General features: G+C 46.1%; 1 protein-coding gene across 2 annotated transcripts in view; it reads left to right on the top strand.

Annotated features, from left to right (window-relative positions):
* The window catches only part of FCF1 (FCF1 rRNA-processing protein), a 94,955-nt gene that overhangs the window by 55,659 nt on the left and 12,591 nt on the right, over positions 1-26,705 (top strand). The window lies entirely within an intron of this gene.

Below are 26,705 nucleotides of genomic sequence, written 5' to 3'. Positions count from 1 at the left end.
ATTCCTAGCTGCATCGCCCTTGAGCTTCCTAACCTCCCAAATCATTATGCAAATGCTTCCTTACTTGGCTCTATGTGAGCAGCATTATACAGATGCTAGTTATCTTGTCTAGTTATTATTGCTATTTCCCTGATGACATGTAACATAGTCCCGGACCCAGTATATCTTTAGGATAATGGCATGCATATGCCTTTATCTAGATGATTTGTCTTATTGTGAATCTTCGTTCTTTTGAGAAATTTGAACATTTGGAAGGTGACTGCATTCAGATCAGATTCAGATCAGAATAAGCATATGACTACACAGGGTGTTGGCTAGTCACATGGTGCATTTCACTTGTTATGTGACTTGCCCCTTTTGACAGCAGGAATTTGTCGTACCCAAGAGTGCACAGGATGTAATGTATGCCTGTGGATGTCATGCGTGGATATCTCTTTAGGCTTAGGCTTCAAAGAAAAATATATTAGTTGTTGTCCTTGTTATATATTTTTTTTAACAGTCATAAAGGACTCTGCATTTGACTCCAGAGAATGTTCTCCGTGTGGGATGCGGCTGGATATATTGTGGAATCCCAGACTTCAGCTAAAGTAACTTTTTTGTTTTAGTGTAGTAAGGACTGAATGCTCCTAGAAAGGGCAGAGAGAAAAAGCACATCATTCATGCTTTGCAGAAGCAGTGAGGGTGAGAGGATCTAAGGTGAATGACAAGAACCAAAGCTGATAATGTACTGAGCACATATGCTTCTAGTGGCCAAATAGATATCTCCCCCAGTACTTTACAGGGAACCTGCCTAATATGTAGTTCTGTGGAGAAGGGAGAACTATTTAAATTAAGAGTGAGGCTGAAAACCATGTAAAGCAATGAGGAACAAGGCTGTAGTGCCACGACCAGCATTAAAGATAGAGATGGGTCAGTTGACCAGGCTTTAAGTCACAGGAAACATGCTCTCCTTCATCAAAAAAGGTGGGTCTGTTGCCATTTCTTTTGTGAGAGTTTCGCCATCCACCCTTTTCCTTGGTCAGTAACAAGTGTGAGTACTATCATTTACCACTGTTGTCCTTGGGAATCACCTACTCAGGCACACCATTTGGCTTATCACGTTTTAAAATACTGGCCTCCCCAGGTGCCAACGAATGTTTAGCGGTCAATCAATGAATTTGGAGGGTGGTAATGGTTGGAAACTCAATAGATCACAACACTGTAAATCACACTCAACAAAATCACAGTTTGGCTACTGATGTATTTTCAAACAAAATCTTTATAGTTAAGCAAGAACAGGGATGAAAGCAGTTAAAACAGGTTATACAGAGAAAACCTATAAGTGCTAGTACCATCTAGGGCTAACTTCTGGATTTTCTATCATGAGGCTGTGTTCGGGTTGGCTTGAGAAATGTTGCTTCTTACTGGATCTTTGACCGATTTCAACCTCCCCCACCCCCCTCCAAGTCCCTGGATTGTGCAATCAATGGGACAGTGGTGCAAACATATATAACCCAGTGTGCAACCTTGCTGCAGTGCATATGGCTATTTTGCTGTCTTTGCAGAACCAAGAGCCAGATATACAACCTTTTGTTTTGCGAATTGCAAGTAGCAAAAGAAAATGTACAACAGTGTTCAGTACATTGTTTGTGATTCTCAATGGGGTCGCAAATTACATACCTCATCAATATTCATGAGGTAGGTAGCAATGTGCTACCCCATTGGGAATGGCCGCACTCACAGAGATGTTGGGGACAGCAGCCACAATGTCTGTGGCTGCTTTTATAATAAAGCATTTTATTTTTGTTTAAAAATGCAGCCCGTTTTCCTTAACCCCTTCGCTGCCAGGCCTTTTTCCTCTCCTGTGCCAAGCTTTTTTTTGGCTAAATTGGGTAGTTTGTGCTTAGGCCTTCACAACTTTTTGTCCATATAAGCTATCCACACCAAATTTGCGTCCTTTTTTTTCCAACATCCTAGGGATGCTAAAGGTGCACCCACAGTTTGTGGGTTCCCCTGAAGGAGACCAAGAAATTAGCCAAAATACAGCTAAAATTTAGTTTAAAAAAAAAAAGGGGGGGGGCCTGCAGAAGAAAGCATGTGGGTTTTTTCCCCCCTGAAAATGGCACCAACAAAGGGTTTGCGGTGCTAAAACCACCATCTTCCCAGCTTTTTGAGGAACAGGCAGACTTGAATCAGAAAAACACGTTTTTTTAACACAATTTTGGCATTTTACTGGGACATACCCTGTTTTTAAAAAATTTTGTGCTTTCAGCGTCCTTCCAGTTAGTGACAGAAATTGGTGACACACCAATGCTGGAACCCGGACAGCTAAACATTTCTGAAAAGAAGACAAAATTCTGAATTCAGGAAGGGGTTATTTGTGTAGATCCTTCAAGGTTTTCCTACAGAAAGTAACAGCTAAAATAAAAAAGGTGAAAAGAAGCCATTTCTGTCCACGTTTTCTTCTATAACATTTTCCAGCTATGGCAGACTTTTTAAAGCAATATATTGTTACGTCTGCTCGACTATTCTGGTGTGGGGATATATAGGACTTGTAGGTTCATTAGGAACCCTAGGTACCCACAGCCAATAAATGAGTTGCACCTTGCAATGGGTTTTCATTGTATACTGAGTATACAGCAGTTCATTTAGTGAAATATAAAGAGTGAAAAATAGGTATCAAGGAAACCTTTGTATTTCCAAAAATGGGCACAAGATAAGGTATTGCGAAGCAGTAGTTATTTGCACATCTCTGAATTCCGGGGTCCCCATACTAGCATGTGAATTACAGGGCATTTCTCAAATAAACATCTTTTTACACGCTGTCTTACATATGGAAGGAAAACATGTAGAGAAAGACAAGGGGCAATAACACTTGTTCTCCTATTGTGTGTTCCCCCAAGTCTCCCGATTAAAAAGGGTACCTCACTTGTGTGGGTAGGCCTAGTGCCCGTGACAGGAAATGGAACATGGACACATCAGATTTTTACATTGAAATCGGACGTGTTTTTGGGAAAGTGCCTACCTGTGGATTTTGTCCTCTAGCTCATCCGGTACACCTAAGGGAACCCAGTATGGGGTAACTTGTGGCGCTCTCTCCAGGTTCTGTTACCCAGAATCCTTTGCAAACCTCGAAATTTGGCATAAAAAACATTTTTCCCCACATTTCGGTCATAGAAAGTTCTGGAATCTGAGAGGAGCCACACATTTCCTTCCACCCATCATTCCCCCAAGTCTCCCTATTAAAAAATGGTGTGGGTAGGCCTAGTGCCCGTGACAGGAAATGCCCCAAAACACTTTGTGGACACCTCAAATTTATCAATTACAAAACTACCTGTTTTTGCAGGGGTGCACGCCTGCGTTTTTGGTCCTGGACTCAGCAGCCATCTAGGAAAACCTACCAAATCCAGACATTTCTGAAAACTAGACACCAGAGGGAGTTCAGGGAGATGTGACTTACGTGGATATCCCAGTGTTTTTTTTACCCAGAATCCTCATCAAACCTCAAGTTTAGCTAAAAAATCAAATTTTTCCCACATTTCTGTGTGGGATCAACGCACCGGCACAAATTTCCTATCATCCAACATTCCCTTCAGTCTCTTGATAAAAATATACCTCACTTGTGTAGGTTGGCCAAGTGCCTGTGACAGGGAAGAGCCAAAAACATGTTGAAATTGAGGGGGAACGAAAGCGGGTCCAAAAGGGCAGTTTGAAGAAAAAAAAAGTTTTTAGGCTGACAGGTGGGGCAGAATTGTTATCGGTATAGATGCGACAATGCTGGGTGGTAGGAATTTTGTGGATTCCTGCAGATTCCAGAAGGTTCCATCACAAAAATGTGGGGAAAATGTGTGATTTCAAGCAAAGTTGGACGTCTGCAGGACATTGTGGGAAAGAAAATGGTGCTGGGTGCCCTTGAAGCACACCCTCTTGCACTCACCCAGATGTTCAGTATTCAGAGGTGTCTAGGCCTCGTAGATTTTTCTAGATTGAAGCGTCCCAAAGTCCAAAAAGTGCATCTCTCACCATTCCAAGTGGGACGATTTTGAGAGTTAGCCAAGCTCTCATGGCTGAAATGTAAAACTAGAACCCCAAATAATCAAATGTCCTCTTGCGTGCCATTGGGCTAAGATCTTAAAGTGTGCAGGGGGAGAGCTGAAAGATTGTTACCCCCTTCAGTTGGGGTGGGGGTATAACCTTGCCCATACTGGTTGGCAGCCTAGTTGGTACTAGTTGGTAGCCACCACCCCACTATTTTTTTTTATTTTTATTTCCTGGCATCTAGTAGACTTTCTGCCCCCCAGGGAGTGGATCGGGGGTAATTGCCCCATCTGCCCACCGGTGGGCAGATTAACTTTGTCCCCATTTATTTGGGGTGGGGGTATGGCCAAGGGCTCACTCCCATCTTTGTAAAAAAATACAAATCCTTGGTGCCTAGTGGTTTCTGCCCCCAAGCCTAATTAAAATAAATTTTTGTACATGGGAGAGACCCTTGCCTAAGGGGTCGCTCCCCTTTTGTGAAATTGTAATAAAAAAAAAAAATTCTGGTGTCCAGTGGTTTCTTCCCCTCTTGTTGGCAGATTGGCCTAATAAAAATAGGTCCATGGGACCACAACCTGCTCTGAAAAAATATTTTTGCTTCCATTCATGAAGGGGACGGAATCCCCCAGGGACCCCTTCCCGTTTGCGAATGGGTTAACACCAATTTGAAATTGGTGTTAGCTGCAATTGTATTGCAGCCGCAATTTTGGATACAAAACAATTATACATGCCACTGCGTCTTTCAGTTAGGAGAGGACGCCCTTGTATCTCCTCTTCCTATTTCCGAGTTGCTATCCCTATTTTGTGAGTCATTATTTGTATGTTGGCTCACAAAATAGAGGATGGTACATTAGGAAAGGTCATTTTGTGGTCACAAAAAAGTGAAAATCGCCTTTTGCGGCTGCCAAATTGCATCATACATTGGGCCCCAAGTGTTTAAATGAAGTAATTATGTAATCCAGTTGGAGTTCAGTAACATTATTGACCCTAGCTTGGATAGTTCCAATGTGAAACCGGTCAATAATGACTGACCACACATTTAATTAGAGCATCCATTTGTGAAGGGCTTCATTCCCTGCTGGGAGCCAATGAAATTTTGGTGACAATTACTGTGGGCCACATTGTGGCTGTCAGCTATGTACCTAATTTGTACATACAGACTGTCTCCAGAGGCATATGCAGAACATTATTGGGTCTAACCCAAAAGGGTCAGCCCTACTTTAACTGGTAGACCTTGTCTGCTGTTTATGGGACTACACATGAAAGCAGACTTGTTTTGGGCGGTGCTGTCCTGAAGCTACCTGCAGCTTTATTACACTGAGGGTTAAAAGGTCAACTTACTCTTGGGGCTGCCCTTTGCAGTTGGGTCAAAACTGATATTTTTCAAGTTGACTTTGAATAAGTGTTGATGTAGATTATCCCAAAGGTACAAAGAGGTATGAGCAGCTGCCCTTGACTATTAACAGTTACACTTGACAGCAAGAGGCTGCCCTCTTTCTAAAGGTTCCTTCTGAATCTGACATTGGGTACTGTAGTCCCACCCTTCACCACTACTATCCATCAAATGGCAGTGTCAGGAAGTCTAATCGGCCACCCCTCCTAATAAAAAGAACCTAATTGAATTTTTAAAGGGAAACCTGTCATCTTTTCCCCTGCTTCAGTGTCTGGGTTTCCTCCATCCACTCTTAGGAATGTCAGCAATATGCGTCCACTGTCTGGGAAAGTAGTCTCACCTCAATCTTCTGCTTTATTGAAAGTTTAACTACTATACCTCTATGTGATTGGTTGAATAGGTTAGTAGATCTATGGATATATTTGACCTAAAGGACCATTGCATTTGTTCCTCTTTTATAGCACCACACCAGAGTTTTATAGCATGGGCCCTTATCTCTGCAGTTATTCTCTGACTGGCTTTTGTGCATCATTGGCAGAATTCTTCTGATTCAACACTTTATTTTCTCCCAGTCAAGTCAGTGGAAAAGAGGTGCTAGACATAAATAGGCAGTTAATTTTTTTGGATCTTATATGTCTGCACTCTTCACTTGTTTCTTGGTAGCTGAGAACTTCTGTTCAGGCAGCGCAGTGGTCTAAATTCTGTAGCAGAGATTCCCTCAAAAATAGTCCAAAACTATTAAACACTTAGGAGTCAGGGTCCTAGATGTAGTGTGCACCCAAAGTAAATTTGCCTAGGAGTATCAAACTTTGAGGGTATGTATCTTGGAACTGGCCACTCTTGGGCAACATTTTCAGTTTGTGGGTGCACCTTCTAGGTACATAAGCTTAACCACTACCCTCTCAGAACTGATTTTTAAGGTCTGCTACAGTTGTGGCACTAAACTTCAATAAATCAGGAATGGTTATATTTAGGAAAACTGTCCTCTTTAGTTTCTTGAGTTGGGGTGTCTGCTTTTTGCCAAATGAACCCTGAGGTAAAGAGAAAAAAGCTTTAGGTCTTAGTAGGGCTGGATTTTGGTAGAGCCAGATGCCCCCTGTGAGATTCCTGGCAAGTGAGAGTCTGAACCTCATCAGTTGCATCTTGGTAGCTCCTCAGCAACTAATTTTATAACTATTTTAGGGAGATTCTAGCCAGCTTGGCTGCAAGGTTCTTTTTGCTCCTTGAGCAGCTCATGCCATTGACACATATTTCATGCATGACTTATTCAGATTGGTCTTGTTCTTTGTTCTCTTTTTTTCTCCTTTCACGTCACTCCAGCTTTCTTTTTCTAAGTTGGATGCAGCAGTAAGGTCAGGTCCAAGCCTATGAGTGGGCCTGCCAGGGAGACTGAACAGAGTTCTGAAATTTTACAGCTTTCTCTTGTCTTGGAGTCTACTTGAAGTCCAGACACATTAAAAAGAACTGGCTGTTTTAGATTGCGTTGGGGGGGGTCTATTTACAACTGGTAAAAGTAAGTCTGCAGACAACTCCCCACCCCTTAATAATTGCCTGACATTGGCGAGGATTGACTGCACACTATCATTAATTTTATGTGCTCTTCTAGTACAGTTCAACTTGTAATTGGGGCCAAAGTGTCTTTTCTGATCTTTTCAATCTTTATCAGGTATTGGACGGATAGGCTGAAGCAGAGTTAGTTCTAACGAGCGAAGGTGCTATGTGGAATGTTCAGACATCCTCATTCAAAGTCCCCTGATTTCAGGCAGCACAGGCGCAAATCGGCAAAGAGGGGCCTACGAGTTTCCAATACAGTAAAGAGAAATGTTTTTGCATGTGAGGAAGTGCTTAGACTGCAACACTAAATTCTCTTCCAAGTAGTTAATACAGTAGTGTCTTCCAAAATGTGGGTGGGTCCACTCAATAAGAATGTTTTTAATTGTCACATTTACTGCTCTTCAAGGACAGAGGTCAGGCTATGTTTACTGACAAATTGCTACTTATATTTTTTACCATGGGGATTGGTGTTTATAAACTCCTTTCACTTAGCAGTCAGAGAAAGAAAAGTAAAGTGAATTATGTGACAATCTTGCGGGGGTACCGGGAGTGTCAAAGGAAAGGCTGTAGAATGTAATTTTGAAACACACAAAATGTAAATACCTGCAAATTAACTATACACATTCAGTAGTTAAGCATGTTTTTTGTAATTCTGAAGTGTGCTGGAAACAAAGATTTTGATAGGGCCAGAATAAATCAAGACACTTTACTTGGACGGGCACAAATGATAAATATTCACTTAGACCCGATTTCAACCTATTCTCATTTAGGAGCAATACAGTTAAACTGTATGTCTGTGCAGATTTAGCAGCCAGTTGAATGGAACATGTGCTATCTGTGATACGGTGCATTACCATGTGATGCTTTAGTTAAGTTTAAAAAAAAATAAACTCCCACCCCATATCCATTAAAGCTAGGTGGGTCACAAAAGTTTTTCATTCTAAAAATTGGATTGTGGTTCTAAAAAGTTTAGGAAGCACTGTATGTTCTGCTCTGCTTTAGACTGAGAGAAAACGAAATGAAAGGATGCAAAGAATGCAGCACTCTTAGTCTGAGTAATGACTTTATTAAGGAACTTCCCAAGTTTCATAAACAAAAAGAATGACATGAGCTTTTATTTCAAATGCTGCAATAAATGTGCAATTCTAAAAATAATCACAGCAGTAGAATAATAATGATCACAGAAACAAAGAAAATGCAATACTTCAACAATGAATATAACATATATATAGTGACTACGTATTCATGCATGCACACTGCAAAACTAAAAATAAGAATTAAAAATGCATCACCATGGGGCTTGACACCGACTTCATCCCTTTGTATGCCAACTTCAGGTTGTGGAACCCTAGACAACCGAAACAGGAGGGAGATCACCCGCAATGCGATTATTTTCTGGGCAGGGCATCCCTTCCCAGAGGAGTTCCTTCTCCCAGTTGTCAAGCTTCCTCATATTATATACTCTAAACAAACTTAAGAGGAAGGTTCTAGAAACCCCCTTCCTTTTGAGTAAGTTGTGAAATTCAAGTGTTGGCTATGTCAGGTCAGTGTTGAGAAAACATGCATCAGACTGGCCAGCTCTCAGGGTGTTTTTCCAAGACTGAGCTGTACCCTGCTCTATCATAAACATTCTCAGCCTGGTACCTGCTTATCTTCAGCTTTCCCCCATGTTTTGTTCCTTTCCCTGGTGAGAAGAGCAAAAACAGGTTAACAAGCTGTGCATGGAAAAATACCTGCACCACCAATGTGACAGTGTGTGAAGCTAAGCTAAGCACTAAATGAAGGTAGTGGTCAAGATGAAGCCGGTAGTTAAATACAGACAGCATTACACTGTACTAGAGTATGATTAAAGATGAATGTAGCAGTTTTTGATATTTTGGTTGCAGTGATTTAGTCTCAGTGAGACTGAGCAATTGCTTCAGGAATGCATCTGATCGGCATGCTACAAAGCCCAAAGATTCCCAAGATACCCACACCCAAAGGAAGAATAGAACCCTCACTTCCTTGGTAAGGGAAGCAGAATAGCTTGTGTTGCGTCCCACTAATGGACCAGGCTGCCTCTAGCATTGAGAAGGTAAAGTGTGTCTGCAAGCAGTAGGTTACTGCCAGCTCGGTTTACAGCAAGGGCACAGGCCCGCCAGTTCATCCTTGCACAATTGAACAGACATATTATTAACATTCCACATAGAGTCCTTACAAGCATGTCACAAACGGCAAGCAATCGCGGTAACAGGTGTTACACAGGGGAAACCATTAGGCAATTCTTTTTCTCTACTGCAACCTCCAAATAGGAGAACGGGTAAGAAGACCTGTCACCTGATCTTAGTTTATGCTGTCACCAATGTATGTGGTATTTATGTAGCCAGACGTAGCCAAAAGCCGGCAGAGCTCTGTACAGGGTCAAAGACAAGCAAAACTTCAACAGGTGATGAGAGGTAGTTGAGTTGTGGTTGGTTAATACATTGTGATGTAGTATTCTCTAAAGAGGTGAGTGTTCAACTGTTCCTTAAGTTGGGGTCACTTTATGCTAGTACTGATGGGATATAGGATGTTGTTCCAGATTGTGTATTCTTTAGATGGAAAAGGCATGCTGCCTAGAACGTTTTTTTTTTTTTTTTTTTTTTTTTTTTACAGTGTGATCCTTGAGGGTAAATCAGTGACTTAGAATTCAGTGGCATATGGGGGTTGATTCTACCAAGGTTCATGTCATTGAGCCAGGTTTGTATTGTTTGTTGTTCTTGTCGACTAACAGGAATTCTGTCTTGGCTGGGGTGAACTTTATGTAGGCACTGTACATACAGGTCTGGTTAATATGCGGGCAGTGTTTGAGGCATTGGATGTCAGAAGCAGAGGAGACTTTCAAGTAGAGTTGTGTTTCACCAGCATATTGGTGAATCTTGATGCCATTATGTGTTAGTAGAGCACCAAGCGTCTTCACATGGAGATTGAAGATAACAGGGGACGGAACGGGAACCCTGGGGGACTCCACCAGGATCTTTTAGGACCTGAATGTGCTCATGTGAACCAACTGGTTTTAAATGGGAATCCTGGAAGAGAACCAGTGAAGGACATTTCCAGTGGATCCCATTTGAGACTCCATTGTGCATATTATGAGGATGGGCTGATTGTAGGAAATTCACCCTTTTTGCTTGTTCACCCCATTTTTTTTTCACCTTCTGCTCAACCCTATATTTTCACTGGTGGCAGAACGCCTTGAGTTTTGCCCCTGATAATGAGCCATAAAGTGTTTGTACTTCTACTTTTAATATGGTAAAATAAGTATACTCCTAATTGCATATTTAAGTTAACTATAAGTCCCTAGTATATGAGCCTGTTAGTTAAATTTCACCAGAGGATTGAAGTACCCATTGTGCCTTTCACTATAGTGACGGTGTAAACATGACATCTGGCCTACCCTCTGTAGCCTGGCTATGCCGTTTTAAACTGCAGATTCAACCTTTCAAAATAACCCCTAAAACTTCCTTTAAAGAAAATACAAGTTACCCCTCAGTAGGGCATATTGCCTTTAAGGCAGGGTGCACATTATTTAAAAGTAGGACATGTAAACGTTTAATGTACATATGGCTGTTCCACTGGGATGCAATATTGAATATTAATACTATGGCCCTCATTTTGACCCCGGCTGTCTTTTGACCGCCAGGGTAAATGTGGCAGTCCCACCACCAACAGACTGGCAGTGCAAACTGCCACATTATGAGTGTGGCTGGATGGCCGCTGCCAACTTGCCACATCTCCACACAACACCATGGCGGTCAGAACAACCTGGCCGGAGATGATCATCGACGACCCGGCGGTCCGCAGAAGACTGCCAATGGTTTAAGAGCTGATGTTCCGCCATGGTTTCCGTGGCGATAGCACTGCCACTAAAACCATGGCGGAAAGGCTACAGGTGACAGTGAATTCCTTCCCTGTCACTGGTAAACGAATCCCCTGTCTCTCCATGTAGTGTACCAGTGTAGGGGGACGCTAAGCAGATAGTCCAGGGCGACCCTTATTAGCTGACAGGGGTTAAAATAATGACCTTAAAGATCTCTTTTTTGGTAGGATGGGCGAGCAGTTAGGCTTATCAGAGGATCGCATTAAGCATTTATTGCACACAAAAAGCCAGTAAGCAAGAGACACACTCAGTAAAGAAATCCAACACCAGTTTATAAAAATAACAGTTTTTTAAAATCAATTTAGACACCAAGATCATTGTAATCATGTAAGGAGTTATCAATTTTTTAATCGCAATAAAATACACTTATAATGTGAGCTTCAAGCGGTAATGTTATCCTCTTGGGAATAAACATATACTGCATTCAGGGACTAAGCAATGACTTACAGGACCAGTCTTCTAAGTTAGGGTGAGGCACTGAGGCGTCTGGGTGCTGAGGTGCATATTGATTGTCCCATTCTCTTTAATGGGAAACGGTCCTGGGGAAAAGAAGCTGAAAGTGGGGACTGGGTGACCAGTCAGGCTGAACCCAAAGAAGGGCTCAGGTCTTGAGGACCTTGGGCACGCAGAGACACTGTCAGTCTACTCGAACTCTGACTTTTGGGGCTTGTGTGCAATGGTGCTTTGACGCACCGGGTGGCGCTACTGAAGACTCTCACGGCTCTTGGTCCCGGCAGAAAGAGGCTGAAGGTGACAACTGGGGGACCAGTCTGGCCGAACTCAAGGGTGGGCACAGCTTCTGAGGTTGTCAGGACTTCATTGGCACCATCACCTCCCTTGGACTTGAGCTGTGGGGCTCGGATGCAATGGTGCTTTGAGGCATCGGGTCACAGTGGACAGAGACTCGCTCTGTTTTCTTGGGGACCTGGTGAAGAGGGGAAACGGCTGTGGGGCCACTCTCCTGACTGGTCTTGTCCTGCAATGGTAGGTCTTCTTTGGTGCTGTTGGAGTTCAGATTGGACCACCAACAAGCCTTGCTTTCTGCAAGGGGTCCAGTACCCCAGGTACAGTTGTAGGGAAACTCCAGGAGGGGTCAGCATCTTGGGACTTCAGTGAAGAGGCAGGGCTGACCTCCAAACAATCTTCTCCTGGATCATCGCTCCCTTGGCAGAACCAATGGCCAAATTGACAGAGTACTAGACTGTGCCAGCGGTGCCTTCAGATGCAAGGGAGCAGCTTCTCTGCTCCAAAGGAGAACTTTCCCCGATGTTGAGGTGCTAGGCAGTTCTCCAAGGGTTTGGGGAGGTTGTCCATCTCTTTGTGAAGTTGGTCCCAGCAACATTGTGGTATTTGTTGCCCATCACATAAAAATTTGCAAACTCCGGATCATCTGGAAAGATGAGGAGTATTTTCAGTGTGCTTCAGTCGAGCAACAGCACCATAGTGCACACTGCCCCATTACCGGGGATGACAGGAACAGTTTAACTGATTGTAGATGCATTGTAAGAGCCTCCATACACATGACACTCGACTGTTAAGCCATACGCTGTCTGGGATGTTAAGTTTGAAACGCTATGTATCCTTGACATGTATAAAAAGTACACCCATTCTATGCTGATCGAAATGCAATCTGTAATGAACAGTATGAATATGCAATAAAGACACGTTTAAAAAAAAAAAAAAAAAACATTGGCCCCAGCAATCGTCTATGTGCAAGCAGCCTAGCAGGGTTTGTGCCAATCTTTGTTACAGGTCTTAAGTTCTTACTCTCTTGGTCCTTCTTCTTTCTTTCACAGTAGTCGAAGTCTTGACTTAATATGTTTTCCTGGTCTTAGTGGGTCCCCTAAATACTAAATTTAGAGGCATTAAGGAGAGTAAAGAGTCATAGCCAATGGGCTAATTACCCTTGGGGGGTGGTCACACCACCCTATAGATGATCACTTCCTGTGGTAGTGGCCATCACCCTGTGCCAGTGTTTCTAATTCCACCACACACAAGATGGTGGAATTATCTTTTTCGTGTTCACTTCAGGCTGCCCTCTTCAGCGTGTGCTCACCTTATAAGGGTGACACGCCTCCTGAATAGTTAATTTACCCGCTTGTCCTGGTGCCAGATGGGCCTCAGGCTGGGGATTGCCTCTCCCATGTCTGAGGGAAGCTGGGGTAACATATCAAAGGTGGCAGGGACTTTGAAGTCCCTGGCCTTAGTAAACAGATTTACTAGCCATCCTGCTGGGGGAGGTGATAACACCTCCTGTCTGAGCAGGCATTGGATCAGACCTCTGATAGCAGGGCTGTCACCTCCGGGAAACATGTCTGCAGTGGTAGGCTGATCGATACCAGTCAGCAAGCACACTAGAGTACTAGTAGGTTTCAAGGGGCATTGTTAAGGTGCCCTCTCGGTGCATGTCATAATAAATCCAACACTGGCATCAGGGTTTATTAAGACAAGATGTTTCATACCAAACACCATTATTCTGCCTTGCAGTCACTATGTAGCTGGGTCACTCGTGCTGACCATGGTCCAGTACACGTTATAAGATGGCTACCCAGTCACTTGCAATATCTAGGAATAGAATTAGGCATCACAGGGGCATATCTGCTCATGCAGACATACCCTCACATGTATTATAATGCACCCTGCATTAGGGCTCTTAAGACCTGCTGTAAATGTGACTTAAGTATAATATGTGCTGTGACTTTGGCATGGCACACAGTACGTGTGCCATATTGTATTTTCACTCGGGGCTTGCACCCTGACACGCAGTCTGCGATGGCAGGTTGTGCCCACTTTGTGTGTGGGTCCCTTAGGGTGGCCTAAGATATGCTGCAGCCCTTACGGACCCTCTTTAGCACCCATGCTCTAGGTCCCAGGGGTACTATTTGCTAGGGACTTAAAGGAGTGCTAAAGTTCTGTGCCGATTGTAAAACAATCTGACATACCTTGTTTTAAAGGAAAGAGCACTGGCACCGAGGTTTAAGTATCAGGCACAGTTGAAAACCAGCATCCAGTAGCTAATAAGGGGGCAAAAAGTGGGGGTACATCTGCTAAGAAGTCCAGTGTAGGAAGTTGGCTCTGTATGTGCTATTTCAAAGTAAGGAATAGCATGCACAGAGTCCAAGGGTTCCCCTTAGAGGTAAAATAGTGGTAAAAATAGATAATACTAATGCTCTATTTTGTGGTAGTGTGGTCGAGCAATAGGCTTATCCAAGGAGTAGTGTTAAGCATTTGTTGTACATACACATAGACAATAAATGAGGTACACACACTCAGAGACAAATCCAGCCAATAGGTTTTTATATAGAAAAATATCTTTTCTTAGTTTATTTTAAGAACCACAGGTTCGAATTCTACATGTAATATCTCATTCGAAAGGTATTGCAGGTAAGTACTTTAGGAACTTCAAATCATCAAAATTGCATGTATACTTTTCAAGTTATTCACAAATAGCTGTTTTAAAAGTGGACACTTAGTGCAATTTTCACAGTTCCTAGGGGAGGTAAGTATTTGTTAGGTTAACCAGGTAAGTAAGACACTTACAGGGCTTAGTTCTTGGTCCAAGGTAGCCCACCGTTGGGGGTTCAGAGCAACCCCAAAGTCACCACACCAGCAGCTCAGGGCCGGTCAGGTGCAGAGTTCAAAGTGGTGCCCAAAACACATAGGCTAGAATGGAGAGAAGGGGGTGCCCCGGTTCCGGTCTGCTTGCAGGTAAGTACCCGCGTCTTCGGAGGGCAGACCAGGGGGGTTTTGTAGGGCACCGGGGGGGACACAAGTCCACACAGAAATTTCACCCTCAGCAGCGCGGGGGCGGCCGGGTGCAGTGTAGAAACCAGCGTCGGGTTTTCAATGTTAGTCTATGAGAGATCTCGGGATCTCTTCAGCGCTGCAGGCAGGCAAGGGGGGGGATTCCTCGGGGAAACCTCCACTTGGACAAGGGAGAGGGACTCCTGGGGGTCACTTCTCCAGTGAAAGTCCGGTCCTTCAGGTCCTGGGGGCTGCGGGTGCAGGGTCTCTCCCAGGCGTCGGGACTTTAGGTTCAAAGAGTCGCGGTCAGGGGAAGCCTCGGGATTCCCTCTGCAGGCGGCGCTGTGGGGGCTCAGGGGGGACAGGTTTTGGTACTCACAGTATCAGAGTAGTCCTGGGGTCCCTCCTGAGGTGTCGGATCTCCACCAGCCGAGTCGGGGTCGCCGGGTGCAGTGTTGCAAGTCTCACGCTTCTTGCGGGGAGCTTGCAGGGTTCTTTAAAGCTGCTGGAAACAAAGTTGCAGCTTTTCTTGGAGCAGGTCCGCTGTCCTCGGGAGTTTCTTGTCTTTTCGAAGCAGGGGCAGTCCTCAGAGGATGTCTAGGTCGCTGGTCCCTTTGGAAGGCGTCGCTGGAGCAGGATCTTTGGAAGGCAGGAGACAGGCCGGTGAGTTTCTGGAGCCAAGGCAGTTGTCGTCTTCTGGTCTTCCTCTTCAGGGGTTTTCAGCTAGGCAGTCCTTCTTCTTGTAGTTGCAGGAATCTAATTTTCTAGGGTTCAGGGTAGCCCTTAAATACTAAATTTAAGGGCGTGTTTAGGTCTGGGGGGTTAGTAGCCAATGGCTACTAGCCCTGAGGGTGGGTACACCCTCTTTGTGCCTCCTCCCAAGGGGAGGGGGTCACAATCCTAACCCTATTGGGGGAATCCTCCATCTGCAAGATGGAGGATTTCTAAAAGTTAGAGTCACCTCAGCTCAGGACACCTTAGGGGCTGTCCTGACTGGCCAGTGACTCCTCCTTGTTGCTTTCTTTGTTCCCTCCAGCCTTGCCGCCAAAAGTGGGGGCCGTGGCCGGAGGGGGCGGGCAACTCCACTAAGCTGGAGTGCCCTGCTGGGCTGTGACAAAGGGGTGAGCCTTTGAGGCTCACCGCCAGGTGTCACAGCTCCTGCCTGGGGGAGGTGTTAGCATCTCCACCCAGTGCAGGCTTTGTTACTGGCCTCAGAGTGACAAAGGCACTCTCCCCATGGGGCCAGCAACATGTCTCTGGTGTGGCAGGCTGCTGGAACTAGTCAGCCTACACAGACAGTCGGGTAAGTTTCAGGGGGCACCTCTAAGGTGCCCTCTGTGGTGTATTTTACAATAAAATGTACACTGGCATTAGTGTGCATTTATTGTGCTGAGAAGTTTGATACCAAACTTCCCAGTTTTCAGTGTAGCCATTATGGTGCTGTGGAGCTCGTGTTTGACAGACATTGTAAGTGCAGGGTAGCCATAAGAGTATATGGTCTGGGAGTCTAAGGTTTTGTTTAGACACTGTAGGGGTACCATGCTCATGCACTGGTACCCTCACCTATGGTATAGTGCACCCTGCCTTAGGGCTGTAAGGCCTGCTAGAGGGGTGTCTTACCTATACTGCATAGGCAGTGAGAGGCTGGCATGGCACCCTGAGGGGAGTGCCATGTCGACTTACTCGTTTTGTCCTCACTAGCACACACAAGCTGGCAAGCAGTGTGTCTGTGCTGAGTGAGAGGTCTCCAGGGTGGCATAAGACATGCTGCAGCCCTTAGAGACCTTCCTTGGCATCAGGGCCCTTGGTACTAGAAGTACCAGTTACAAGGGACTTATCTGAATGCCAGGGTGTGCCAATTGTGGATACAATGGTACATTTTAGGTGAAGGAACACAGGTGCTGGGGCCTGGTTAGCAGGGTCCCAGCACACTTCTCAGTCAAGTCAGCATCAGTATCAGGCAAAAAGTGGGGGGTAACTGCAACAGGGAGCCATTTCTTTACATCCAGTTTCCTACATGGGTAGCCAGCATGAAACCTAGAATTTTAGCTGTCAGAAGCTCTGTGCTGTTTTGTTGTTTTTTGCCTACAACCTTCATTTGCTTGTGCGTTAATCAGGTTTTTTTAATCATTTCTAAAGCCTGCAATTACACCCCTCGGACACCATTTTTAAAAAATCTAGTCCAAAATGCATATCTCGGATACTCTTCCTTTTGTCTAACTTTTTATTATGCCTCTCTGATTTCACCTGCACATACACTTACATTTGTCTTATTATTGCATCGCTTAGGTTTACTTATTTTTTGTCTAATCAGGATTTGCCATGGATACGTTTAATTTGGTATAACTTGTAGTTACTCCTTTTGCTAAACCTGCATTTGCCCCAGCACTAACTTTTTTTTAAAACCTCTGCTTGCACTTGTTGGATACCATAATGTTGGCTCCCCTATGATTGCACCTCTTGTAAGAAAAAATTGCATGCCTCTGATAACTTTTTTAAAAGCTGAGGAATGCAATGTAGGATATCCAGTATACATGTACAGTCAAAGTACAGTGATGTCTTTTCCAGCGGTTTCCCTCATATACTCTTCCCCTTTACTGCACTTCTGTTGCCCTATACAGCTGCTTCTTACCTTCCTTTCCTTTGCTTTTTTGCCCATGTGGTTCTCCCTTCCTAAGTTCTGAAATACTGGCTTTGCTAGTGCTTGTTCTAATTTGTTTTTGTGGTTTTCATTGTTTTGAATTTATATAAACTTTATTACTGTTTTGGTCCTGCATGAGTACTTTACACATTGCCTCTAAGTCAAGCATGTCTGCTGTCTGCCATATCTACCAGGGGGTTGAGCTCCGGTTTTCTCAGTGACGTTAGTGGTTCATCCTGACAAACCAGTTTCTCTCAGCTACTGCTCATAGTCTAAGTATAGGAGACAGTAGTTTGCCTCGTAAAGAGGGTTGTGTTTTTGTGCCCTCTGGACGTTAGAGTTCAGTTCTGGCGCCTTACAGGACATTTAAAGGGAGAGCTATCATTGGGCTTGCATGATTGTCAAGGACAGCGAGGGGAAATCGCACAGGGCTGCCTGCACTGGATTTCAAATAACATTGCTTGTTTTGTCCAGTGCTCTTCCTTTGAGGACACTTTGTAGAAGTCTTCAAGACTGATTCTGGTCAGTTTACCTGCAGGGTTTCTTGCCTCATGATCAATTTTGTTGAGGCAGTCTCCAGGCAGATCACTATCCTCCCAGTATCCCTCCTGGAAAGGGGCCTTCTGGGATGAATTGAGGTGTATCATATGGTGTTTGTGTGTAGGAAGCTGGCTCTGTATATACTATATCAAAATGTGATATAGTTTGCACACAGTCCAGGGGTTCCCCAAGAGGCTTGACGGCGGCTATAGTAGATAATACTAATGCTCTGTATGTGGCAGTGTGGTCGAGCAGTTAGGCTTATCAGAGGGTAGTGTTAAGCGTTTGTTGCGCACACACACAAGCAATGAGTGAAAACACACACTCAGTGACTTAACTCCAGACCAATAGGTTTTTATATAGAAAAATATTATTTTGTTAATTTATTTCTAGAACCACAAGCCTTATTTAGCAAGTAAGTACATTCAATGAAAGGTACTTTGCATAGTAATACTTAGAACTTAAAAGTGGACACTGCAATTTTCAGCAGTTCCTGGGGAGGTAAGTAAAGTACAGTTTTTGAGGTAAGTAACAAACTTATGGGTTCAGTTTCCAGGGCATAGGTAGCCCACCGGGGGAGGGGGGGGCGGGGTTCAATATAACCCACCTCAAACACCCAGCATCAGCAACACCAGGCCAGTTAGGTGCAGAGGTCAAACAGGAGCCAAAATAACGTGGGCCCCTTTGGAGATAGGGGGTACTCCTTTTCTGGTCTGCTCGCAGGTAAGTACCCGCATTGTCGGATGGCAGACCGAGAGGTTTGAAGGAGCACTGGAGGGGCCCCAAGTATGTACAAAAACCACACCCTCGGCGGCACAGGGGCGGCCGGGTGCAGTGTGCAAACAGGGCGTTAGGTTCTCAATAGAACTCTATGGCGCAACCGGTGGGTTACTTAGGCACTGCAGGAAGGGCACGGGGGGGCTTCTCTGGCAAGCCACCAACTGGGCAAGGGTGAGGGCTGCCTGCTGGTCGTTGCTGCACCGGTGGTTGGTTTCCCTCAGGCCTGGGGGCTGCGGGTGCAGTGCTTCTGCAGGCGACGGATATCTTCGTCGTTGGCAGTCGTGGTCAGGGGGGTCCTCGGGATTCTCTCTGCAGGTGTCGTCATGGGGGTCTGGAGAGGTCGGCCCAGGGTGGACATAGTCTGAATCGCCTGAGGATCCTCTCTGGCTAGTTGGTTTCTCTGGACATGGGCCGGGGGCGTCGGGTGCAGAGTAGTTTCGACTCACACTTCTGGAGTGAGGTGAGAGTCCCTTTAAAGATGGTTTCTTTATCTTCTTGTTGGACAGCTCCGCTGTCCACAGGAGTTTCTTAGTCCTCTGTGATGCAGGCAGTTCCCCGGAGGCTTTTCAGGGGTCGCTGGTCCTGCAGAATGTGTTGCTTCTTCTTTTGCAGCTTTTTGAAGCAGGAGAGGGGCCGGCAGGGCTGGGGCTGAGACAGTTGTTGTCTCCTTCTCTTTTCTGTGGGGTTTTTCAGCTCAGCATCCTTCTTCTTTCATGAGGTCGTCAGGAACCTGAAGAGCTGGATTCAGGGTCGCCCCTAAATACTAAATTTAGGAGTGTGTTTAGCGTCAGGGGGCAGTAGCCAATTGCTACTGTCCCTAAGGATGGCTACACCCTCCTTGGACCCACTCCTTCTAGGGAGGGAGTACATCCCTATCCCTATTGGTCCTAATCCTCCAAAGCAAGATGGAGGATTTCCCAAGGAGGGGGTCACTACAGCTCTGGACACCTTAGTGGTGGTCCTGACGGAGGGGGTGACTCCTCCTTGTTTTTCTCATTATCCCTCTGGACTTGCCACCAAAAGCGGGGGCTTGTCCAGGAGGGGGCGGGCATCTCCACTGGCTGGAGTGCCCTGGGGCACTGTAACACCAGGCCTGAGCCATTGAGGCTCACTGCCAGGTGTTAGAGTTCCCGTAGGGGGAGGTATGAAGCACCTCCACCCAAGACAGGCTTTGTTTCTGACCACAGAGTGCACAAAGGCACTCACCTCATGTGGTCAAACTCGCCTGGGAGTGGCAGGCTGGCATAGACCGGTCAGCTTTACACTAGCAGTCGGCTTAACATACAGGGGGCATCTCTAAGAGGCCCTCTGTGGGCATTTTTTCAGTAAATCCCACACTGGGATCAGTGTGGGTTTATTGTGCTGAGAAGTTTGATACCAAACTTCCCAGTATTCAGTGTAGCCATTATGGTGCTGTGGAGTTTGTAATGACAAACTCCCAGACCACATACTCAATATGGCTACCCTGCACTTACAATGTCTAATTGACTTGGACACTGTAGGGGCAAAGAGCTCATGCAGCTATGCCCTCACCTGTGGTATAGTGCAGGCCTGCTAGAGGGGTGACGTACCTATGCCACAGGCACTGTTTTGTGGGCATGGCACTCTGAGTGCTGTCGACTTTGTCTTTTCTTCCCACTAGCGCGCACAATCTGCAAGCCAGTGTGCATGTACTAAGTGAGGGGTCCCCTAGGGTTGCATAATACATGCTGCAGCCCTTTATGGACCTTCCCTGGCCACAGGGTCCTTGGTACCAGGGGTACCTTTTACAAGGGACTTAACTGTGTGACAGAGCTGTGCTAATTGTGGAAACAAAGGTGCAGTTTTAGGGAAAGAACACTGGTGCTGGGGCCAGGTAAGCAGGGTCCCAGCACACTTCCAATCAAAGCTGACATCAACACTAGGCAGAACGTGGGGGGCAACCATGCCAACAGTGGCATTTTCCTACACAACCCCCCTCCTCAATGAAAGCGGATGAGACTAACCTTTCCCAAGAGAGTCTTCATTTTCTAAGTGGAAGAACCTGGAAAGGCCATCTGCATTGGCATGGGCAGTTCCAGGTCTGGGTTCCACTACAAAGTCCATTACCTGTAGGGATATGGACCACCTCAAAGGTTTAGGGTTCTCTCCTTTCATTTGCATGAGCCATCTGAGAAGTCTGTGGTCAGTTTGAACAATTAAAGTGTGTGTCAAACAAGTATGGCCTCAACTTTTTCAGGGACCAAACCACATCAAAGGCCTCCCTCTCAATGGCACTTCAACGCTGCTCCCTGGGGAGTAACCTCCCACTAATGAAAGCAACAGGCTTGTCAAGGCCATCATCACTGGTTTGGGATAGGACTGCTCCTAACCCATGTTCAGAGGCATCTGCCTGCACAGTGAATTGCTTAGAAGAATCTTGAGGTTTTAGAAGTGGTGCTGAGCACATAGCTTCTTTTTAGGGTGTCAAAGAGCGTTTGACAGTCTAGGGTCCAGTTTACCACCTTGGGCATTTCTTTTTAGAGGTTAATTCTGCGAGGAGTCACAATGGACCCATATCCCTTCACAAACCATCTGTAATACCCGGTCAAGCCAAGGAATGCCCTGACTTGAGTCTGATTTTTGGAGCTTCCCAGTCCAGAATTGTCTGGATCTTGGGTTGTAAAGGTTGCACTTGGCCTCCACCTAGAAGGTGGCCCAAGTAAACCACTGTGCCCTGCCCTATCTGGCATTTAGATGCCTTGATAGAGAGACCTGCTGTGTTCAGGGCCTGCAAAACCTTACCCAGGTAGACCAGGTGATCCTGCCAGTTCGAACTATAGACAGCAATGTCATCTAGATATGCTGCACTAAAGGACTCCAAACCAGCAAAGGCATGATTCACCAACCTTTGGAAGGGGCATTCTTTAAGCCAAAGGGCATAACAGAAAACTGATAATGCCCATCAGGTGTTAAGAATGCTGTTTTCTCTTTTGCTCCAGGTGCCATCCTGATTTTCCAGTACCCTGCAGTTAAGTCAAAGGTACTCAGAAATGTGGCTGCACCTACCTTGTCAAAAAGTTCTTCTACTGTGGGTATGGGGTGAACATCTGTCTTGGTGACAGAATTGAGCCCTCTGTAATCCACACAAAATCTAATTTCTCTCTTTCAATCTTTGGTATGAGGTTTGGGGACTAAGACCACTGGGTTAGCCCAGGGCCTGTCAGAGTGCTCTATTCCCCCTAACTACTGCATCTTGTGGACTTCCACTTTGATGCTCTCTTTGACTTGGTCAGACTGTCTGAATATTTTATTTGTAAAGGTAAACTGTCTCCTGTGTCCACATCTTGGGTACACAGTTGTGTCTGACCAGGGGTCAAAGAGAAGAGCTCAGCATACTGCTGTAGACATGCCTGCAGTCAGCTTGCTGTTTGCCAGAGAGGGTATCTGAATAGACCACTCTATCTACTGTGCCATCTTTAGGGTTAGTTGAGAGGAGGTCAGGGAGAGTTTCACTCTCTGCCTCCTGATCCTCATCAGTAACCATCAGCATGGTTATGTCTGCCCTTTCATTGTAGAGTTTCAGGCGGTTAACATGGATCATCTTCTTGGGTGACCTGCTAGTGCCCAAGTCCACTAAGTGACTGGACTCTTTTTCTCAACAACTGGGTAAGTGCCACTCCATCTGTCCTGGAGTGCCCTGGGAGACACCGGCTCCAGAACCCAGACTTTCTGCCCTGGTTGGAATTCCACCTTTGCAGCCTTTTGGTCATACCACAACTTCTGGAATTGATGGCTGGCCTCAAGGTTTTTGGATGCCTTTTCCATGTACTCAGCCATCCTTGAGCGGAGGCCAAGCACATAGTCCATCACATCTTGATTAGGCTCATGGAGAGGTCTCTCCCAGCCCTCTTTTACAAGTGCCAGTGTTCCCCTTACAGGATGGCCAAACCGAAGCTCAAAGGGGGAAAACCCTACTCCCTTCTGTGGCACCTCTCTGTAGGTGAAACACAGGCATTGCAAGAGGACTTCCCATATCCTTTTGCGTTTTTCAGGGAGCCCCATGATCATGACCTTCAATTTCTTGTTAAACCTTTCAACAAGGCCATTGGTTTCTGGATGATAGGGTGTGATTAACGTATAAGTCACCCCACACTCATTCCACATGTGTTTGAGGTAAGCTGACATGACGTTTGTACCTCTGTCCGATACCACCTCCTTAGGGTAGCCCACTCTGGTAAAAAAAAATCCCTATTAGGTCCTTGGCTACTGCAGGGGCAATATTTGACCCAAGGGGAATTGCTTCAGGGTATCTGGTAGCATGATCCACTACTACCAGTATGTATTGGTTCCCTGGGGCTGTGGGAGGTTCAAGTGGACACACAATGTCCACACCAATGCTTTCAAAGGGGACCTCCACCACTGGAAGTGGAATGAGGGGGGCCTTTGGATGACCACCTGTCTCACCACTTGCTGGACAGGTGACACGGGAGCTACCATAACTCCCTTACTTTGTGGGAGTTATTGGGCCAATAGAAATGGTTCACTAATCTGTCCCACGTCTTGGTTTGTCCAAAATGCTCAGCTATGGGGATGTCATGGGCCAATGTGAGGATGAACTTGAGGTACTACCCCTCTCCTAGTGGCACCAGGTTTGGGATCTCTTGCCTCAGTGAAAAGGAGTCCATCCTCCCAGTAGACCCTGTGGGAGCCACTGACACCTCCCTTCTCCTCTTCAGCAGCTTGCTGTCTCAGGCTTTGAAGAGTGGGCCAAGTCCTTTGTCCCTGGATCAGCTGTTCCCTTGATGGTCCCCCTGGGCCCAAGAGCGCCACCCAGTAAGGTGTCCGCTCTATGGACTCAGTTCCCTCAGGGGATAGGACATCTTCCTGGGAAGAGAGGTCCTGTTTATTTTGCTGTACAGAGGCTGCCCCTCTTCCCCCTCCCCCCCCCCCCCCCGCCCCCCCCAGTCCTCTTATCTTTTCTCTTGAAAGGTTGGGCCATTATTCCAGGCTCCAACACTTCTTTTTCACCCTGTGCTCTGCTCTGTGTTGTGGTATTCACACACACCAGTACAGGGATACTCAGCAAGGCTGCATGGGTTTCGAGTTCTACATCAGCCCTTGCTGAGGACTCCAAATCATTCCCTAGCAAACATTCTACTGGGATTGCAGAAGAGACCACCACCTGTTTCAGGCCTTTAACCCCTCCCCATTCTAAAGTCACCTTAGCCAAGGCATGGACTTTAGTTTCATTATCAGCATTGGTAACTGGATATGTTTGTCCAGCCAAATACTGTTCTGGGGAAACCAGCTTTTCTGTCACCATGGTGACACTGGCATCTGTATGCCTCAGGGTTTCTACTTTTGTCCCATTTATCAAGAGCTGCGGCCTGTAATTTTGCATGTTATGCAGCCAGGCAGCTAGTGTGGCTATATCCACCCCACCCTCAGAGACTAAAGTAGCCTCAGTGTGAACCCTGCTTTGCTCTGGGCACACTGTTGAGCCCACATGGAGACTGGCTATTCCAGTACTAACTGGAGTAGAGTTAGTGGGACTCTTCTTGGGACAGGCCTTGTCTCCAGTTTGGTGTCCATGCTGTCTACAGGTGTGACACCAGGCCTTCTTGGGATCAATGTTTTTATCCTTATACCCATTTGTGGACTTTGAAGAGGCTCGGCCCACCCTCCTGAGCAGGGTTTTGGGGCCCCTGAGCAGACTCATTAGTTTTGTCCTTGGATGTCTCACCACCCTTCCCCTGGGGAGGCTTTGTGACCCCTTTCTTTTGGTCACCTCCTGTGGAAGTCTTTGTCACCCTTGTCTTGAACCAGTGGTCTGCCTTTCTTCCCAATTCATGGGGAGAAATTAGACCTAGGTCTACCAGATGTTGATGCAACTTGTCATTGAAGCATTTACTTAACAGATGTTCTTTCATAAATAAATTATAGAGGCCATCATAGTCGTGCACTCCACTGCCAGTTATCCAACCTTCTAGTGTTTTGACTGAGCAGTCAACAAAATCAACCCAGGACTGGCTCGAGGTTTTGTGAGCCCCCCCTGAACCTAATTCTATACTCCTCAGTTAAGAATCCAAAGCCCTTAATCAGGGTAGCCTTCATGAGGTCATAGGATTCTGCATCCTTACCAGAGAGTGTGGGGAGTCTATCCCTACACTTACCAGTGAACAGTTCCCAAAGGAGAGCTCCCGAATGAAATCTGTTTAACTTTATGGTTGCACAAGCCCTCTCAAAAGCTGTGAACCATTTGGTGATATCATCACCTTCTTCATATTTTGAAATAATCCCTTTGGAATCTCTCTGACCATATTTATGTTGCTGCCACCATGTATGGGTGCTACGCCCATTTCTGCTCTCTCCCTTTCTATAGCTAGGGGCTGTTTCTCCAAAGCCAATCTTTTGGCCATCCTTGCTCAAAGGATGTCCTCCTCATTGAGGCTGCCCTCAGTGTTCCCAGCTGAACTAGACTCCCCTGTGGAAGAACCAGAATCTGTGAGTCTTATCTGTGGAGACAGAGGTCTTGGAACCCTAGTCTCCCTAGTTAGGTTAGGAGCGGGGTGGATTCTACCTCCTGATCCCTAACTTTTTCCCCATCTGAGGGGAGGTCTTCCTCCTGAGTAGGGTGGTCCCTGGTGTACTCTGTCAAGAGCTCCTGGAGCTTGACCTTGGCAGGGTTGGAACCAGTTTTAATCTTTCTTAGCTTACAGAGGGACCTTAGCTCTGTGGTCCCTAGATGGAGGTGTGGCGTGAGGTAGAGTTCCATCACTATATCCTCTGAGCCATTCATTATGTCTCTAAAGTTAGGGTTACTTTTTTAGAAACTAAAACTCTCTGTAGTAACTAAATCCTAACTTTATAAAAGATATTTAAACTTCAAAAGAGATGCTAACAGGGACTTACACAAGGCCCTGGCAGGACTTTAATTTTTTTAGAAAACTAGTCAGAATTCAAAAATCAGTTTTATAAAGGCAATTTTGAAATTTAGTCATGTGATGTATTGGCTGAGTAGTCCAGCAAACGCACAAGAAAGTAACAAAAATAACAACCACATCCTACTTCTGGCCATGGCACCCTTCCAGCAGCCCCTTTAGCCATAAGGGCTTGCACTTCTGCTGCAAAATGGAGAGAGGGTCCTTGGTCAGTCACTGGAGGAAGCACTGACCAAGGACCCGGTGGGGGGGGGGGTGGTGTTTGAGGTGCAGCGGAGAAGTGTAAGGCATATCCCCTGTAGATGATCTGCAGGACCCACCTGTCTACTGTTATGGCATGCCAACCCAGAAAGAATCTTTGGATCGTGCCTCCCACTGGGTGACTCTGCTCCCCTAAGGCCACGCTAAAGGGGTTTGGTATGTGGTTTGGTATGTGGGGCCATAGGTTGGGATGCAGTGCACTGGGTGGCCTGTTGGCCTTGGCCATGGGAGCGATGGGACCTGTGGCCTTCACCACAAAACTGCTGGGTTCCTGCCCGGGGCTAGACAGGGTAGTGGTATGGGACTGCTCTACCAAATCTCCAAAAGGAGGGGTGAGGGTGGTGCATTTGGAAACCCCCAGAGTGTGCGGTAGCACTGCTCTCCGTAAATCACTTCAAATTGGAATCAGCCTTGTTCCCAAATAAGCGAGTCCTGTCGCAGGGCGTGTCCATAAGAGAGGACTGGACGTCACCTGAGAATCCAGTTGATCGCAGCGACACAGGATGCGAATGTCGACACAGGTGCCAGTGGCTCGAGCAATGGAATCAGTTGTGTCCAACCCACAACAGATTGTGAACTTGGCCACAACAAAACGGTCTTAGATAGCCAGAGCAAGGGCAGGCCAAAGATCTCCAGGGACAACAAGAAGGATTTGAGCCACCTAGTCCCAAAGGCCGTGGAAATAGCAACCCAGGAGGCAGCTGGCGTTTGCTGACCAGAGAGCCAGGTTGCTTGAAGAAAAAACTTGCTTTTCAAATGTCTCCATACAGTGACTCCCTATTGGAGGAATAGTCGGCAAAGTGTTGGGCGTTAAATCTGCTAATGGATGCCTGCACCATTAATCTTTCAGAAGGATGCTGAGAGAGGAATGAAGGGTCAGCTGGGGCAGGGCAATGCCAACTCAATGTTTGTCTGTTGACTGAGAGGGCTATATCAAGGTTTGTCCCATGCCCCCAACAAGGTATCAGTAAGTGC

The sequence above is a fragment of the Pleurodeles waltl genome, chromosome 9 (genome assembly GCF_031143425.1).
Source record: "Pleurodeles waltl isolate 20211129_DDA chromosome 9, aPleWal1.hap1.20221129, whole genome shotgun sequence".
Taxonomy (NCBI): Eukaryota; Metazoa; Chordata; class Amphibia; order Caudata; family Salamandridae; genus Pleurodeles; species Pleurodeles waltl.
Note: the sequence above shows the minus strand (reverse complement) of the source record. Positions and strands in the feature narration are given on the sequence as shown.